The 16,223-nt window shown below is 47.4% G+C and overlaps 1 protein-coding gene across 2 annotated transcripts in view; it reads left to right on the top strand.

The window, feature by feature from the left end:
• Nucleotides 1-16,223, top strand: part of GNA12 (G protein subunit alpha 12) — a 77,009-nt gene that overhangs the window by 52,607 nt on the left and 8,179 nt on the right. The window lies entirely within an intron of this gene.

The following is a 16,223-nucleotide window of genomic DNA, read 5'->3' on the forward strand; positions in this document are numbered from 1 at the left end:
ATAAAGGCACACAGAGATACATGCAAAAAAAAAAAAAAACCGCTAAACAACAACTCATGCCTGTAATCTCAATGCTGGAGATGTAGAGACAGTTGTCTCTGAGACTTGCTGGCCAGCCAGCCTAAGTGAATGAGTGAGTGACCCTATCTAAATAAATAAATGAAACATGATCAACCTGTAGTCTGCGCACATGCACACACTCATACACACACAGCTACACAGAAGTAAAAAGGAATATCCTAGTGTTGACACGAGTTACTTTTTAAAGATGAAGTGAAGGTTTGACGTGGCCACATCTGGGGTTCAAATCATGTTCCACTTTGTAGCTTGTTAAGACGAGTTCTCACTATGTAACCCTGGCTGGCCTGGAACTCACAGAGATCCGCATGCCTGTGCCTCTGGAATACTGGGATAAAAGGGTGCACCACCTCCCCTGGCCCTGTGAGCTCTGTTGTGTCAGTTAGTTGTATATTTATCTTTTATGTACTTTCTCCATCTGTCATGATTTGCAGTGTTAGGAACTGAAAAGGAAAAGCAATGAGCTGAATATTCGAAGCTTATTTGTAAGGAGGTGAGTTGTGTTGTTTATAAAAGGAAAAGCAAACAGAAAGGAAGTAACCCAAACACTCCCTAGAAGCTGGGGAGCCAGATTAGAGCTCTTGAGCACCGCATAAGGACCAAGAAAGCCGAGGGCTCTGGGTGCTGACGTGGCAGGAAGTTCCTGATCCTGCCAGTGAAGGAAGCAGGGCAGGAAGCGGAACACATCTGTCTATCCTGTCTCTGAAGAGAGGCACATGTGCCTGGGGCATGTACGTGTAGAGCCTGGTGTGCCTGGACCACCTCTGCCCCCATTTTTGTGGCCTACAGCCACAAAACAATACATTCTCCAAGTTAGCTGTTGTCGCAGTAATACAGAGGTTGTCTGGGCTGATCTCCAGCTCCCCGGGGTTCACATGATCTTACTGCCTTGGCCCCTAAGAGAGTTGGGAATTCAAATGTGCACTGCCATACACAGCTCAAAATTATTTTTATTATATTTAATTATTGTTTGTGTGTACATGTTCATGTGCTACAGAAAACATGTGCACAGTTTGAATATCAGTTCTCTTCTACTATGTTGGTCTGGGGATTTAAACTCAGGTCGCCAGGCCTGGTGATAAGTACTTTTACTCACTGAGCCATCTCATTAGTCCCTAAATTATTTTTATTTTTAATTGTGCTGAAAACATATTATCTTCGTAATCATAAAGCCATGAGACATTTTAAAAAGTAGACTCTGCAGAAACATGTTTTATGAAGTCCATATAGCATTACGACAGCAGGCTTCCAGTTTAGCTCCCTCTGACTAGCTGCCATGTGCTGTGTGTGAGGCCCCTTCCACCCAGGTCAGCAAGTGGCAGGTAGAGCTTGTGCCCCCCAGATCTGCTCCTGTCGTTGAAGCCACCATTCCCTGCCTGGCTCTATTGGGGAGCAGACTCTCTCAGGTAAATGCTGGGAGGCGTATAGGCATGTCCAGTACCACCTCGGGATCCCTCCCTCAGAATTCTGCTTGTGCTGCTCCCTGGGAGGTGAATTCCCCAATGAGTGTGGAGTTGAGGAGCTTCTCATGGGGCCTGCTGCAGGCTGTGTTCCTACCCCTCCATGAGAGGGAAACTGTAGGCCAAACCACCAGGAGAAAGTGGGATTTTATCCTTTCAGGGAAGTTAAAAATGATTCTCCAAAGAAATGAGATGAAGGGCGCTGCACTGTTCACTGTTCTTAGTGAACCCTGGGTAACAAGCACTTCAGAAAAGCAAGGTGTGCCCTGATCTGGCTGGCCATCCGTAGGATAGTGAAATGACTGTCTTGTTCTGCCTCCTTTATCTATCTTCTTTTTTGGGGGGGTAGGGAGGTGGGGACAGGGTTTCTCTATGTAGCCTTGGCTATACTGGACTTACCTTGTAGACCAGGCTGGTCTTGTCCTCACAGGGATTCGCCTGCCTCTGCCTCTTTTGAGTGCCGGGATTATAGGCGTGTACCACCACAACCAGCTTCCTAATTCTTTTTTTAATTGTAGTGAAATATCCTTTTTTTTTTTCCTACAGTCTCTTGCCTCCAGCCTTTCTAGCTGAACATCCTTTCAAAGTACAGGTAAAGGTGTGCACAGCTCTGCCGGTGGGACCTGGTGAATGCCAGTGGATGTCACCATCTAACACAAAGCTCAGGAGGTCAGAAAGGAGAAAGCATCATACTGAGTATTAAATATGAAAAATAAGATGCCAGGCAACAGATATGATATGGAGAAGTTTATTATAGGAGCATGGGAGACAGAGAAGGGGAAGGGGCACCCCAAAGAGAAAGGGAGACAGAGACAGCAAGAGAGAGAAAGAGAGAGACGGAGGGAAGAGAGGAGCAAGAGAGGGAAATGAGAAAGAAAAAAAAGAGAAGGAGATGAGGTGGGTTTGCCCGTTTTATATCCTGGGCAGTTGGCTCACCTAGTGGCAGCAGGTAGTGATGTCATAGGTTGCTAGGCAGATTGTCGACAGTATGGTAACACTAAGACCACATCAGAATCTTGTCTTTGGGGCCAGGGAGGGGCACATGTGCCACTGAGCACTTGTAAAGGTCAAAGAACAACTTTTAGGCATCAGTTCTCTCTTTCTACTGTGAGTTCAGGGAATCAAACTCAGGTCATTAGACTTGTACCTTCCCCCCGCCCCCCGCCACCAACAGCTCTTCTCTCCACCTTGTTTTTTGAAACAAGGTCTCACTGAGTTTGGATTAGACTGGCTAGTTAGCCAGCCCCTGGGATCTGTCTGTCCCCACTCTCCAGAGCTGGAGTTATCAGCGATGGCTGCCATGAGCACCTCTTTACATAGAGGTTGGGGTCAGAATCCAGGTCTTTGTGTTGCATAGAAAGCACTTTACCTACTGAGCCAAATCTCTAGCCATCCTCCCCAAACCAGCATGCTTCCATTTTCCACGGCTCATGGATGAGCAGGGCTTGTGCAGAATCAGTGTGCATGCCTGTGAAGACCCATCTGAGTGCCCAGCCCACGGTCTCGCTCATGTTCCCCGTGAGGACTCTGCCACAGCTGCTGCACTTCTCTCTTGCTAACACAGTGTGTCACCACCATGTTAGTTGGCCAGACTTTCTCAGAGTACAGTCTGGGCCATTCACCCCTGGACCAACTCCAGGGGACTGGGATGGCACTTGGCATATCTGTAAGATGCTCCTCGGGTGTTTCTGATGCCCTGTTGCCCTATCATGCCTGTCCACTTGGAAATCTACTATAGTTCCTAGGCTTAATGGTACCTGGCCTTCCTGGGAAAACCCACCACTTGGAACAGGGCATCTAATATTACTGTATATTTGGTGCCCTGGGTCTTCAGCTGCACAAACTCCAGGCAGTTCTGTTTCTCTGCTGTGTTTATTGATAGAGCTAGCTCAGGCCTCCAGCTGCCAGCTCAGACACCAGGCACCAGAGTCCTAAGCTCTGGTAACTCAGAAGAATGAAAATCAGTGCTTTAAACTGTGTCTCCAATTTTGAGCAGTTTCGTGGTATTGAACGTGAACTCATGATCCTGCCTCTGCCTCCAGCGTGCTAGAATTATATGTATGTACCACCATAGGGGCCTCAAGCCTTGATTCTCACATCATGTTCCACCTCTGTGGCTCTTTACTGATCTTTACCCACAGTGTCTTCAGGACCCATCACTTACATGTCTGTCTCCCAGGGCAGCTTAAGCTGACTGTCTAATTTCAGGCCACTCTTGTGGTGATATTTCAGCCAGACTAAGGCTGTGAAATGGAAGACTGTTCTGCCTTGCATGGCTATGATCCCAGCGCTCAAGAGGTCTTGCAAGTGTGAGGCGAGTTTGGGCTATAGAGAAACATGCTGTCTCATAGCAAAGCCACGTCCTAACAGCCATGCCTACTAGAATAAAACTTAGGCACCAAGAAACTGATTAGAGAGGAACTTGTTTTTTGTGTTTAGAAAGCTAAATGACAGGCTGGAGAGATGGCTCAGCTGCTCTTCTAGAAAACCCTGGTTCAATTCCGTGCACTCAGCTATAACTCCAGTCACAGGAGATCCAATACCTGCTTCTGGCCTCAGCGGACACCAGGTACACATGTGATGCACAGACATACATGCAGGCGAAACACCCATACATATAAAATAAAAATACAGGGAAAAAATTTAAAGGCAAGGAAAACTGAATGGAGACCATTTGCATTTGGCAGCTCCTGTGCTCTGCAGCTCGGGTTCTGTCTTTGGTTTTACCAGTCTGGTTCACTAATCCATCCCCATCACTGACCAAGTTCTCCAGGGTGCCTTAACCTTTCAGAACACAAGGCACGGGCCACTCCGCATGTTCTTTTGATCTTCACCTTTAATTGGATGTTTGAGTCAGAAGAGGGGTGTCATGTTCACAGAGCACCCATTATTCTCTGCCCACTCAGTCATTTGGCAGATCTCGTACTGAGATTTTTGCCATCAGCCTGGCACAAACAACCTTGTTTCCCCTTAAACTTGAACACAGATGGTTACAGATGTCAAAGGCTTAGGTTTGAGAGTCACTTAGGTTCCTGGTGTCCAAAAGCTTCTCATCAAAGGAAAGGTCTTCATTTTCTTCATGACACAGTAGATTGTTGCTTTCTAATCCATCTACCTCAGCACTGTACACCCAGCCTGGATGGGCGTTTAACATAATTAGTGCTTCTTAAGTCTCCAAGGATTTCACCCACTGAGAGGAAAGGGCTGATGCCAGTTCAGCTGTAATCAGCCTCTCCAGGACCCACTGGCACATGCTGGGAAGGAGGGGAGAGGCCCCAGGGCTGCCCTGTAAACAGAGTTTGCTCAGAATCTGAAAAAACCCCAAGCACACTCAGATGGGGTCCAGCACAGGGAGCAGACCAGCTGACACTGAATCCCTAAGATACGACACAGAGACATGGCAAACTCTGCTGCCCTGAAGCCAAAGCTAAGCCCAGCATGGCTAACTGTGAAAAGTGTTACGGGAATGGTGCAGAAGAGTCATGCTCTCAAGCCAGTAACGTCCACACAGCAGCTCAGCTGTCATGGGGACAGTCCCAGGACCCTAAGCTCTTCTAGGAGAGAGCAGGGCCGCAGCCTCAAGGAGCCTTCTAGGAAATGCAGACCAGCCTCCCTAGAGGAGAAGTTGTGCTAGTCCTCCAGATGTCCCCATAGGAGAGCTGGGTCTGTAAGCAGCAGTCAGGGGCCGTTCTACCCATTAGTCCCTGGAGCAGTAGTTGAACAGGGTGTACATGTCCACAGAAGGTCCTACTGGCCTGGAGGGAGCAGCAGAGATGGTGGCAGGAGGTAGGGTGGGAAACCATTGTGAAGGCACATTCCCTGCAAGTCCCTGGCTTTCTCCTCTGGTGTAGGAGCTTGAACATCTCTCTGTTTCGAAGCACTGGCCAGTGGTTTTTGGTTGCTTTTATGCTGGTGTTCACAAAGGTACAATATCTGTATTGTCAGTTCTTAGTTATTTTGGTTTTTGTTTTGAGGTAATTTCAGGCCTAGAGAAGAGCTGTAAGAGCTATTCTGAGAGCTACCATCTGCTGGCTGTTTCGGCCCTCTCTCCTCTGTCCCTGTCTTCCCCTCTTTCTCAGGTCATGTTTTCTCACGATGTTTTCTGACCCTTGAAACCTCCCACCATAGAGCTGTAAGGAACAAATTATCTGAAATAAACTTCTAACAGGCAGCAAGGCTGTAATAATTCTACCTCGATTCCCCTTTCTCATGACACATGTTTTAAATGTGGCTTATTTTCTTTTCTTTTCTTTTCTCCTTCCCACCATCTTTATTTTTTCTTGAAGAAAATCTCACTCTGCGGCCCAGGCAGGCCTTGAACCCATGGTGGTCTTTTTGCCTGGACCAGTGATTGCTAAGATTATAGGCTGAGTGCCACACCTGGCGCTCTCTATGTCAATGAGAGAAGGAGTTCCTGGGGCTGGGGAGATGGCTCCGTGGGGTAGCGCCCTGAACATGCTTCATTTCCTTACTGCCTCAAGGAAGTGGGGATCCACTTTGGGAATCCCCCACCTTCCTTCCCAGAGGCGAGCCACTCTCTGAGGACCTTTTGAAGGGGACTTGCTGGAGCTTGTACTTCCATTTCGGGCTCCTACCCAGTTTCCTTTTAATTGACATGCAGGGTCTGTTTAACTTCCTGCTGCTATTTTGTCAAATAGCTGTGGCTTAATAAAGATGCACACAGCCTGTAACAGACTATATAATTGGAGCAAGCGCTCCTGCCCTGCGAGCTGAGGCTCTGAAATAGATCTTAGTCCTGAACCCGCATCGAGCTGCTCAGGGCTATTAAATGGAGACGATTAATCCTCCTCGTTAAGTAAGGCAGGAGCTGTCATAAGTAAATAAGCTGGCTTTGTGGAAACTTTGTTCTTTTTATGCAGCTTTTTAAAAGAGTATAATTCAAGGACTTTCAGTAAATTTCCCCAAGTTGTGCAAACATTGCCCTAAACCCATTTTTAAAACATTTCCATCACAGCAGTGAGATCCATCACACCCATCCACACTGGCCAGCTCCCACCCCAGACAGTCCCTCAGCTATTCCCTGCCTGCAGGCTTCCTGGGTATTTCCTGTAAAAGCAGTCATACAATAGCTGGCTTCTTTTGTTGTTCTTTTATTGTGCTGTTGTGGGGCAGTAGGAAAGGGAGCCCTACAGTGTATGTACATGTAGAGGCCAGGAGATTAATGTCACTGTCCTCTGTCAGCTTTTCCTCTTTGTTTTGTTTTGAGACAGGGCCTCGTGTAGCCCTGTTTGGTCTGGGACTCACTAAGTAGACCAGGCTGGCCCTGAACTCACAGAGATCCACCCTGAGTGCTGACATTAAAAGAATGTATTACTGCATCTAATTTCTCCATGTTATCTTTAAAGCACTTTTAGTATTTATTTTTTGTGTATGGGTGGTTTGCTTTCATGTGTATCTGTGCACCGTGTGTGTATCTAGTACCCAAAGATGCTAGAAGAGAGCATTGTATCCCCCAGAAACTAGAGCTACATGTGAGCTCCCATGTAGGTGCTAGGACACCTGAGTTCTGTCCGTGCAATAGCAGCCAGTGCTCTGAGTTGACTCTCCAGCCTTCTGAATCTTACATTTTGAGGCAGGGTCTCTCATTAAGCCTTGAGATCACTGATTGGTTGACTGGCTGGCCATTAATCACCACCACCCCCAGTGCTGGTGTTTCGGGCACACACCTCCACACCCTGATTTTTCCGTGGGTTCTGAGGATACTTTACCTTCTGAGCCATGTCTCCAGCTGGCCCATAGCTGACTGCTTTGACTTAGCATTAACATGTTTCAGATTCCCTCAGATTATACATGCACCCTATATTAGGATCATATACCATGCATTTTTGTTGCTGTGTTTCATTGTTTAGATGAACAATGTTTTATCTACTAAGGACAGCACTGCTATGAACAGCTTTGTCCCACTTTTTTTCTTACTTGAGCTTGGACCTGGGTCTTCATGATGCTGGACAGGGCTCTACCACTGAGCTACATCCCCAGCCCTCTTCTCACTTTGTCTTTTGAGACAGTCTCACTCACGTGCCCAGGCTGGCCATGAACTTAAGATATCCCTGCCTCAGCCTCCCTTACTGGCTGGGATTGCAGGCCTGCGCTACCAAACCATGTTGCTCTAAAGCTGTTAAATGAAGGATAAATATGAATAGCACTCACTGGGGCTGAGGCCTTATTCTTTAAGCTGTTGTTGCTCCCATCCTCCAACATCATCCTGTATTCTGTGAAAACTGGGTCCCTTGGTGATGGTTACTTTTAAAAAGGCAGTTCCAGGTTCAGTGTTTGTAATAGCAAGGATGGAAAGGGAATGTCACACAGAAGGCTTGCTTGTTGTTTCCTATTCACAGTCCTCCAAACATTTACCTGGAAAGACAAACTCCTCCCCAGGGAGGACCCCACTAGAACAATCAGCAAAGTGTGTGCATGTGGATGTCCTCAGAGGCCAGAGAGGGTATTGGGTCCCCTGAAGTAGAGGTACAGGCAGGCAGTTCTTATTTGCCTGATGTGGGTACTTACAACCAAACTCTTGTCCTCTGCAAGAGCATCAAGTGCTCTGACCCCCCACCCCCCACCTTCTCAGTGAATGTTTTCTTCTCAAAAGGAACTCACTTACTTGAGGTAAAATGTGATAAAATATTTTATCTTTGCCAGCCAGCTTCAAGAAGCCAAACTTTGTGATGTATTTCTATTTACCGAGTTTTTGAAATTTTTCAAAAATATCAAGTTAAATTCCCCCCCCCCCAAAAAGTGGCAAACATGTTGCTTTGAGAGACAAGTCATTGACACCTCTTAAATGTCCACTTTGTCCAAAAAGCCCCTGCCGCTCAGGCTAAGGGAAGATGACACTTCACCTGGCGCTATTCCTGAGTAAACGCCTAATGTTGCTCCAAGGAGGTACCCAGAGGTGGCCTGGCTTCTGAGCATTCCAGACTGTTCTGTGAAGAACACCCTTCTAGGTGGCACTGCCGTCACAGAAGCCCCAAGTCTTCACTCTTGAATGGCTGACGCATTGGTTTGAGACAGACTCTCTGTGTCACTCAGGCCAGCCTCCAACTCATCACCTCAGCTCCCCAGGTGCTGGGCTTCCATGTGTGTACACCACTCCTGGCCTGACACCAGCTCTAGAAAACACAAAGAGGAAAGACAGGCATGGTCAGGAAACTTAAATGTTAGCTACAGTGTGCTTTCTGTCAGTTGGCAAGTGGTTTTGTCTAAGTAATTTCTTTTTTTGTTTGTTTTTTTGTTTGGCTGGGAGGTTTTTGTGGCATTTTTTGGTTGGTTGGTTGGTTGGTTGGTTAGTCTGTTTTGTTTTGAGACAGGGTTTCTTTCTGTAGTCCTGGCTGTCCTGGACTTACTATGTAGACCAGGCTGGCCTTGAACTCACAGAGATCCTCCTGCCTCTGCCTCCCTGAGTGCAAGGATTAAAGATGTGCACCACCGTGCCCTGCATCCATAGAAGTAATTTCATTCATTCATTGAGTCTTACTTGCATGGGCCCGTGCACTCCCTCCATGGAGTTCTGTATGGAACCTGTCTGCTGGTGAAAAAAAAAAAAAAGAACCTGGAGAAAGCCCTCATCTGATTTGTTTTGTATGGTAATTTTTATTTTTGTAAGGCTGCAGTTAATGTGATTTTTTTTTTTAGGTTAATTAAGAGCAATTAGAGAGAAGTCAGATGTGGTAGCACAAATCTTTAATCTCAGTACTCAGGTGGCTGAAGCAGGAAGAAGGCAAGCCTGGAGTACAACACACACACACACACACACACACACACACACACACACACACCAATCAAAATTTGAGTATGATAAAATAATCCAGTAACAATACATAAACAGAATACACACTTATGCAAAGTTGCCTAATCAACTGTTTGTTTTCATACTTGTCAGTCATTGAGAAATGCAAGTGTCATAACTTCATCTATATCCAGATGTTTATACTTGAGTTGTTTCTTTTGTGGGAGGGTGGTGCTGGAAACCACATTCAGACCTCATACACTCCGGGCAAGTACTCCACCACAGAGCTCCTTCCCAGCCCTCCCTCACTTTGCTTTGTATTGTGAGGCAGGGCCTTGTTGTGCAGCCCAGGCTGGCTTTGAGCTTAGGGTCCTCTAGCCTTAGCCAGCTTTTTTGGTTTTTTTTCCCCCCCTGCATTGAGCCAGCCTTAGACCCTGGGGCTATTGGTGTCAAAACACTCCTGGTACACATGGGTCTGGGCTCTGAGTAGCAGGTGTGTCACAGAGTTAGCCTCACAGAGCAGCAGGAGTGAATGAAGGGAGTTTACTGTGTCAGACAAGGCCTTGACTCACAGTGAGCCAAGCAAGGGAAACATCTTTCAGAGGGCCACTTGTGCTGGGCTGAGCATCTGCCATGTGAAACTGTCAGACTAGCAAGTTGGCAAGTGTGTACTGCCATTCATGGTCAGATGAAGTCATTCTGTGTCTACATCTCCTGAGGGACATGGGAACAGCAACTTTGCTATTTACACCACTGTGTGATGGAGGGGGTTCTGTGTGCATGCAGGAGAGTGGGGGGAGGGCAAGTTGGAGCAGGGTCTCATAAAATCCTGCTAGCCTCTTAGCAGTACATTCAAGAAGTGAGAACCTCTGAAAAGAGAGAAGGCAACCTCTGTTTGTTGTCTCTGGTCAGAAGCCAGGAAGGAACTTTCAGTCCCTCATCCTCCCGAAGTCCACTTTGAGAATGCTAGTTGAAGGGGTGGTTGCTGAGTCAGTGGTCCTGGGGCCACAGTCCCAGGAGCCAGAGCATCCAAGCAAGAGAGACAGCACAAGGGCTCTTTATGAGGAACAGGAGGCCTGGATAGGCCCCTTGGGGGAGCCTGGGCCTCCCTGCCCTCCGCCTGGCCTCCCAGCTGCCCACAGCGCCTGGGCTGCATGGCAGAACTTGCCTCTTCTTGCTTCAGAGAGCCCACTGCCCCCACACCAGGGATGACTCAGTATCTGGCAGGCAGAAGCTGCTTTGAGCCTTTTTCCTTCCCTTTTGTTCAGCCTGTGGTGGAGGAGGTCGAGGCCTTGTCACAGCCAATAGGAAGACGCTGTGACCCCTTCCCTTTGGCAAGCCTCCACCACCAAATGGGAGGGACTTCATATGCCTGACCCCACGTGTCTTGCAGCTCTGTGCCCCTGGTCTTCTCAGAGGGGAGCTACTTCCCTCATTTAGATGGCCTAGTGTAGTCTGTAGGAGACACAGTTGCACTTCACTTGTGGACAGAAAGTCTGGTTAGTAGAGCCGGGCGTGGTGGCGCACGCATTTAATCCCAGCACTCGGGAGGCAGAGGCAGGCGGATCGCTGTGAGTTCAAGGCCAGCCTGGTCTACAAAGTGAGTCCAGGGCAGCCAAGGCTACACAGAGAAACCCTGTCTCAAAAAACAAACAAAAAAGAAAGAAAGAAAGAAAAAAAGAAAGTCTGGTTACTAGCCTTTTGTAGTCCACAGTTCTCAGGCCATGCACATAGTAAAGTGAAGAGTTCAGGGGTGTGTGTGTGTGTGTGAGAGAGAGAGAGAGAGAGAGAGAGAGAGAGAGAGAGAGAGAGAGAGAGAGAGAGAGTATTTATGCATGTGTGTGGACATAAATGTAGAAGCCAAAAAGTTGACATTGGGTGGTTTTGTTTCTTTGTTTTGTTTTTTAGTTTTAGTTTTTCAAGACAAGGTTTCTCTGTGTAGCCCTGGCTGCCCTAGACTTGCTTTGTCGACCAGGTTGGCCTTGAACTCAAAGCGATCCTCCTGCCTCTGCCTCCCGAGTGCTAGGATTAAAATGCACCACCTCACCTGGCTGACATTGGGTGTTTTATTCTCTCACTCTCCAGCAGGGTCTCACACACACGTGTGCACTAGAGTGACAAATGTGCATCTCCATCCAGCTTTTACATGGGGATCCAAACTCAGGTATTCACAGTTGTCCAGCAAACACTTACCTGACTGAGTCATCTCCCCATCCTTTACTAACTTTTGGACCATAGCCAAGGTAACGTGTGAACTTTGGTTTCTTCAACTGAGAAAAAAAGGAGATTTCACTGCACCGTGTTTGGATTAGCAAGATAAGGTGTGTGTGAGGTCCCAAGTGTGTATGGGTGTGCAGTGTGTGTGGTGTGTGTGTGTGTGTGTGTGTATGTGTAATAGGGGATAGAGCCCAGGGCTTGGCATACTATTATTACTAACCTGCATTTTCAGCATGGCTTTTAAGACAGAGTCTCTGTAGCTCAAGGTAGCCTTGCACTCTTTTTATTTTTTAAGATTTGTTTATTTATTATTATGTATACAGAGCTGTGCCAGCATGTACACCTGTAGGCCAGAGGAGGGCATCAGATCTCATTATAGATGGCTGTGAGTCACCATGTGGTTGCTGGGAATTGAACTAGGACCTCTGGAAGAATAGTCAGTGCTCTTAACTGCTGAGCCATCTCTCCAGCCCCCTAGCCTTGCACTCTTGATTGTCCTGCCTCAGTCTCCCTACTGCCATGACTGCAGACCTGTTGACACCACTTGATGGGCCCTCCTCATGCATGGAGCATCAGAAGTGCAAGGTCAGCTTAGACCTCACAGCGAGTGTGAAGCCAGCTGGGGCTACATGTGAACCTGTTGGTAAATAAATAAAAACCAGTGGCTGTCGGAAGTGAATCAAATGTCACTCATTTAGTTTGAACTTTCAGCTGGGAGGCTGGTTTAAAGGTATGCCTGCAGACTTGCTGCTCTTGGAGAGGACTCAGGTTGATGCCTAGCACCTACAAAAGGGCTTACCATCGTCCTTAAGTCCAGTCCCAGGGGATCTGATACTTCCTGGCCTCTACAGGCACCAGGCCCATACACAGTGTACATACATAATACGTGCAAGCAAAATACTCACACACATAATAAAAGTATGCCATTGTGTCCTGGCCAGCCTGCAAGAGGCATGCCTCTCAGCTTTCTCTTGCCCTGGGCCACAGTGGCATCAGGTAAAATGAAGAAGCTTGCATAGAGTTTTCCTGCTTTTCTTCTGCAGTGTCACAAATCCTACCTTTATATCAGCTACCCCCAAATGAGCATCCATCCCTATCAGCCTGAAGTCAGTCCTGGGATCAGGGGAGAAACGGAGGCCTGGAGAGGTAGCAGAGCGAGACTGTCATGGGGCCTGCAGACCCATGAGAGCCAAGCCAGCCAGAATGCACTGGAGTGGGAAGGCCACACAGGCCAGCACTCTGTTCTGAGGGAACACAGGCTGCCCATCTGCAGCAAGCAGAGCTGGGCCAGCTGCTGCATCTCTGAGGGAGAAACTAAACTTAGCTTCTAGCAGGACCTGCCTGGAGAAGGAAGTGAGGGTGGACTTAGGGAAGGGGCCTGGGGAGACTCAGGAGGACAGAAGACAGGCAGACTTCCCTGGTTTAGGTTGCGCTGTGAGTGTACTTTAGGAGCGCCTCCACAGGGCTCATCAGAGATGGCAGCACATCATTCCCAGAAGGAAGGCAGCACGAGTACTAGCTATAAACTGGAGGGACATTGCTAGCTCTCCCCAGCCACCAGAATGGGATTCCACTCCAATTGACTCTGGAATCAGTATTGTACTAGCTCGCACCCCCCCCCCCCCCCCGCCTTGATGCATGTCTGCTCATAGAGTGTTTGGACTCAGGCTCGGGAGGAAATGAATGGCACAGGGATGCCAGAAAAGCATCTCAGCGTACACCTGACTAGTTTTCTTTTGGTAAAAACAACCTGGACTATGCATGATGATTGGGTACATGCACTCAGAAAGTTGAGGCAGGAGGATCACAAGACCCAGGCCTACCTAGACTATATAGTAAAACCCTGTCTCAAAAAAAGGCCTAATAAGAAACAGGCTGGAGCTGGGTGTGGTGGTGCACGCCTTTAATCCCAGCACTCGGGAGGCAGAGGCAGGCAGATCACTGAGTTCGAGACCAGCCTGGTCTACAAAGCAAGTCCAGGACAGCCAGGGCTACACAGAGAAACCCTGTCTCGAAAAAAAGAAAGAAAGAAATGGCCTAGAGAGGTGGCTCGGTGAGTAAAGTGCTTGATGCATAAGCATGGGGACCTGAGTTCAGATCCCAGCACTGCCAGCATTAGACAGGCGGACCTTGTTAGACAGGGAGCCTGCTGGCCAGTCAGGCCAAGTTGGTGAGCTCTACCTTCAGTGAGAGACTTTGTCTTAGAAAATAAGGTGGAGCAAAAAAGAAGAAAGAAAAGAGGAAAGTAAGGTTAAAAACAATAGAAGAAGATAGCCAAAATTGACCCCTGGCCTCTACATATATGCACATACACATGTCTGCACACATATAGACATATATACATATAATAAGTCATGATCAAATTGAGCTTGTTCCAAGAAAGTGAGTTGACCTAACATTAGAAAGTTACTGTAGGGGCTCAAGAGCTGGCTAAGTGGGTAAAAAGTGCTTGCCCTGTTACACTATCTGAGCTTGATTCCCAGCGCTCAAAGTGGAGAGAACCAACTCTTCTAGCCTTCGTGCACCTGCACATGCGCAAATACACAACAATACTAAGATAAGCTAAAAATAATGAACTATGTGAACACTTCTCATGTCCTGGACAATTACAAACTTTGCTCTGAAAGCACGTATACATTTTAAAAGTAGCCAAATAGTTCTAGACCCATAACAGATTAAAAACACTACTGAAAACTTAGAATAAATGCCACAAGAACCACAGAGCCACTGTGCTGAGCTAGGGGCACTTATTCCTTTATCTTTCTTGTGTTTTTTCACCTAAATATTGCTAACTGGGAAACTGGGGAGCATACATCTTGCACCTGGGCTAGCTCCTTAACCACAGCCTTACTTTGGCATCTGTAGCTGGAGGACAGTGACACCTGCCTCTCCCTCTGCCGAAAGCTGTTAACAGCCAAAGGCCTCCTCAACTTGTATGTAGCTCCTAGGAAGCATGGTATGTGTACTAGGGAGGTTTGGTTTCCTTGTTATATTTGCAGCTGGGCTCTCTGTCTCCCAGGCTGGGTTGGGACACCCGTCTCAGTCTTTCCAGGACCAGCATTGCAGGTATGTGCCACAATGACTGGCTTATCTATTAATTTTTTATAACTAGTGTTCTGTCTAGTTTTGCCTGTGTTTTAACTTTATGTATATAAATACTTGTAAGGCCAGGCATGCTTGTAATCCCAGCACTCAGAGTTGGAGGCCACCTGGGCCACATGAGACCCTGACTCAAAAAAAAAAAAAAAAAAAAAAACACACACACACACACACACAAAAGAGGAAGAGAAATGTCCCTGGCTGGGTATGGTAGGGGTGTTTCTGTAAGTTTGAGGCCAGCCTAGGCTACAGTGGAGTAAAGCCACTACCACCCACCCCAAAACACAAAACCTTATCCTAACTTGGTAGACAAACATTACATTTTTTGAGATGCATTATGTACATAGAGTGATCCTAACCTCCATTTTTGTGTTATTATGTTAATGGCAGGGCTGAACCGGGTATTGCTAACATATAGTTGATGGTGCTTACGTCACACTGGGCCATCTACACCAGCCTCTTCGAGCAAGCTCCCAGTCCCTGAGACTTCCTCAGGGTCAAAATTACCTTCCTGCCTTGTTCATCCCCTCTCACTTATGAAGTGTGTCAGGATGTCGTAGCTCTGATGACCACACTAGATACAGATTTGTACATTATTGGCTTGAAAATGTTCTCAGAGCTAAGCCTGATAGCATAGGCCTGTCATCCCAGCTACTTCGGAAGCTTCGGGAGGATTGAATCCAAGATCAAGGATACCCTGGGCAATTTAGCCAAAGCCTGTCTCAAAATGAAAAATATAGGGGCTGGTGCTTAGTGGTAGATCCTTGCCTGCCATGTGAGCCTTTAGGTCCAGGCCGAGGAGGGGGCCTTTCTCAGTTGTTGTTTCTTTTTTGTTGTTTGTTTGTTTGTTTGTTTGTTTGAAATGGTGTTTCTCTATGTAGGCCTGGCTGTCCTGGAATTCAATCTGTAGACCAGGCTGACCTCAAATTCAGAGATCCTCCTGCCTCTGCCTCCCAAGTACTGGCATTAGAGGCGTGCGCCACCACCCAGCTGTTTTCCTGTCTAATGCAAGGATTATTGGAAGTTTGAACTACTGAGTGTTTTGTTTCCAAGTCTTTGCTCTATTTGGGAATGGGGTAAAAAACCCAGGGGCTTTCTAGTAGGAACTGAAGAAACAGGTACTGACTCACCTGATTTCAACCCTAGAACTTCCCAGCAGGCCATGCGGTTTCTTGATTGTTTAAGAGCTCTGCCAGTGGCTGGGTGGGTCCCTCTCACTGCTGGGGTGGGTCTACACCAGTGCTCGACAGTGGACAGTCAGGGGCTAACTGACCTAGGCAAGAGGAAATGTCTGGCATAGTCAACTGTGAAAAGTAAACACTGGGCTGATGAAATGGCTCAGTAGGTAAAGGTGGCAGCCAGCCCCTGGAGGCAACTGCTGCAAGTTGTCCTGTGTATCAGGACACACACACACACATGCACGCACACTTTTGAAAAAATTTAAAAGAAAGCCAGGTTTGTAATCACCTTTAACCCCAAGCCTTCAGGAGGCAAAGACAAGTAGATCTCTCTGAGATCAAGGTCAGCCTGGTTTACATGGTGAATTCCAGAACAGCCAGAGCTATATGGTGAGACCCTGTCTCAAAAATACAGCAACAAAAAAGAATCTCTAAAGGGCT

Source organism: Acomys minous, assembly GCF_964271855.1.
Source record: "Acomys minous genome assembly, chromosome: 16".
NCBI lineage: Eukaryota > Metazoa > Chordata > Mammalia > Rodentia > Muridae > Acomys > Acomys minous.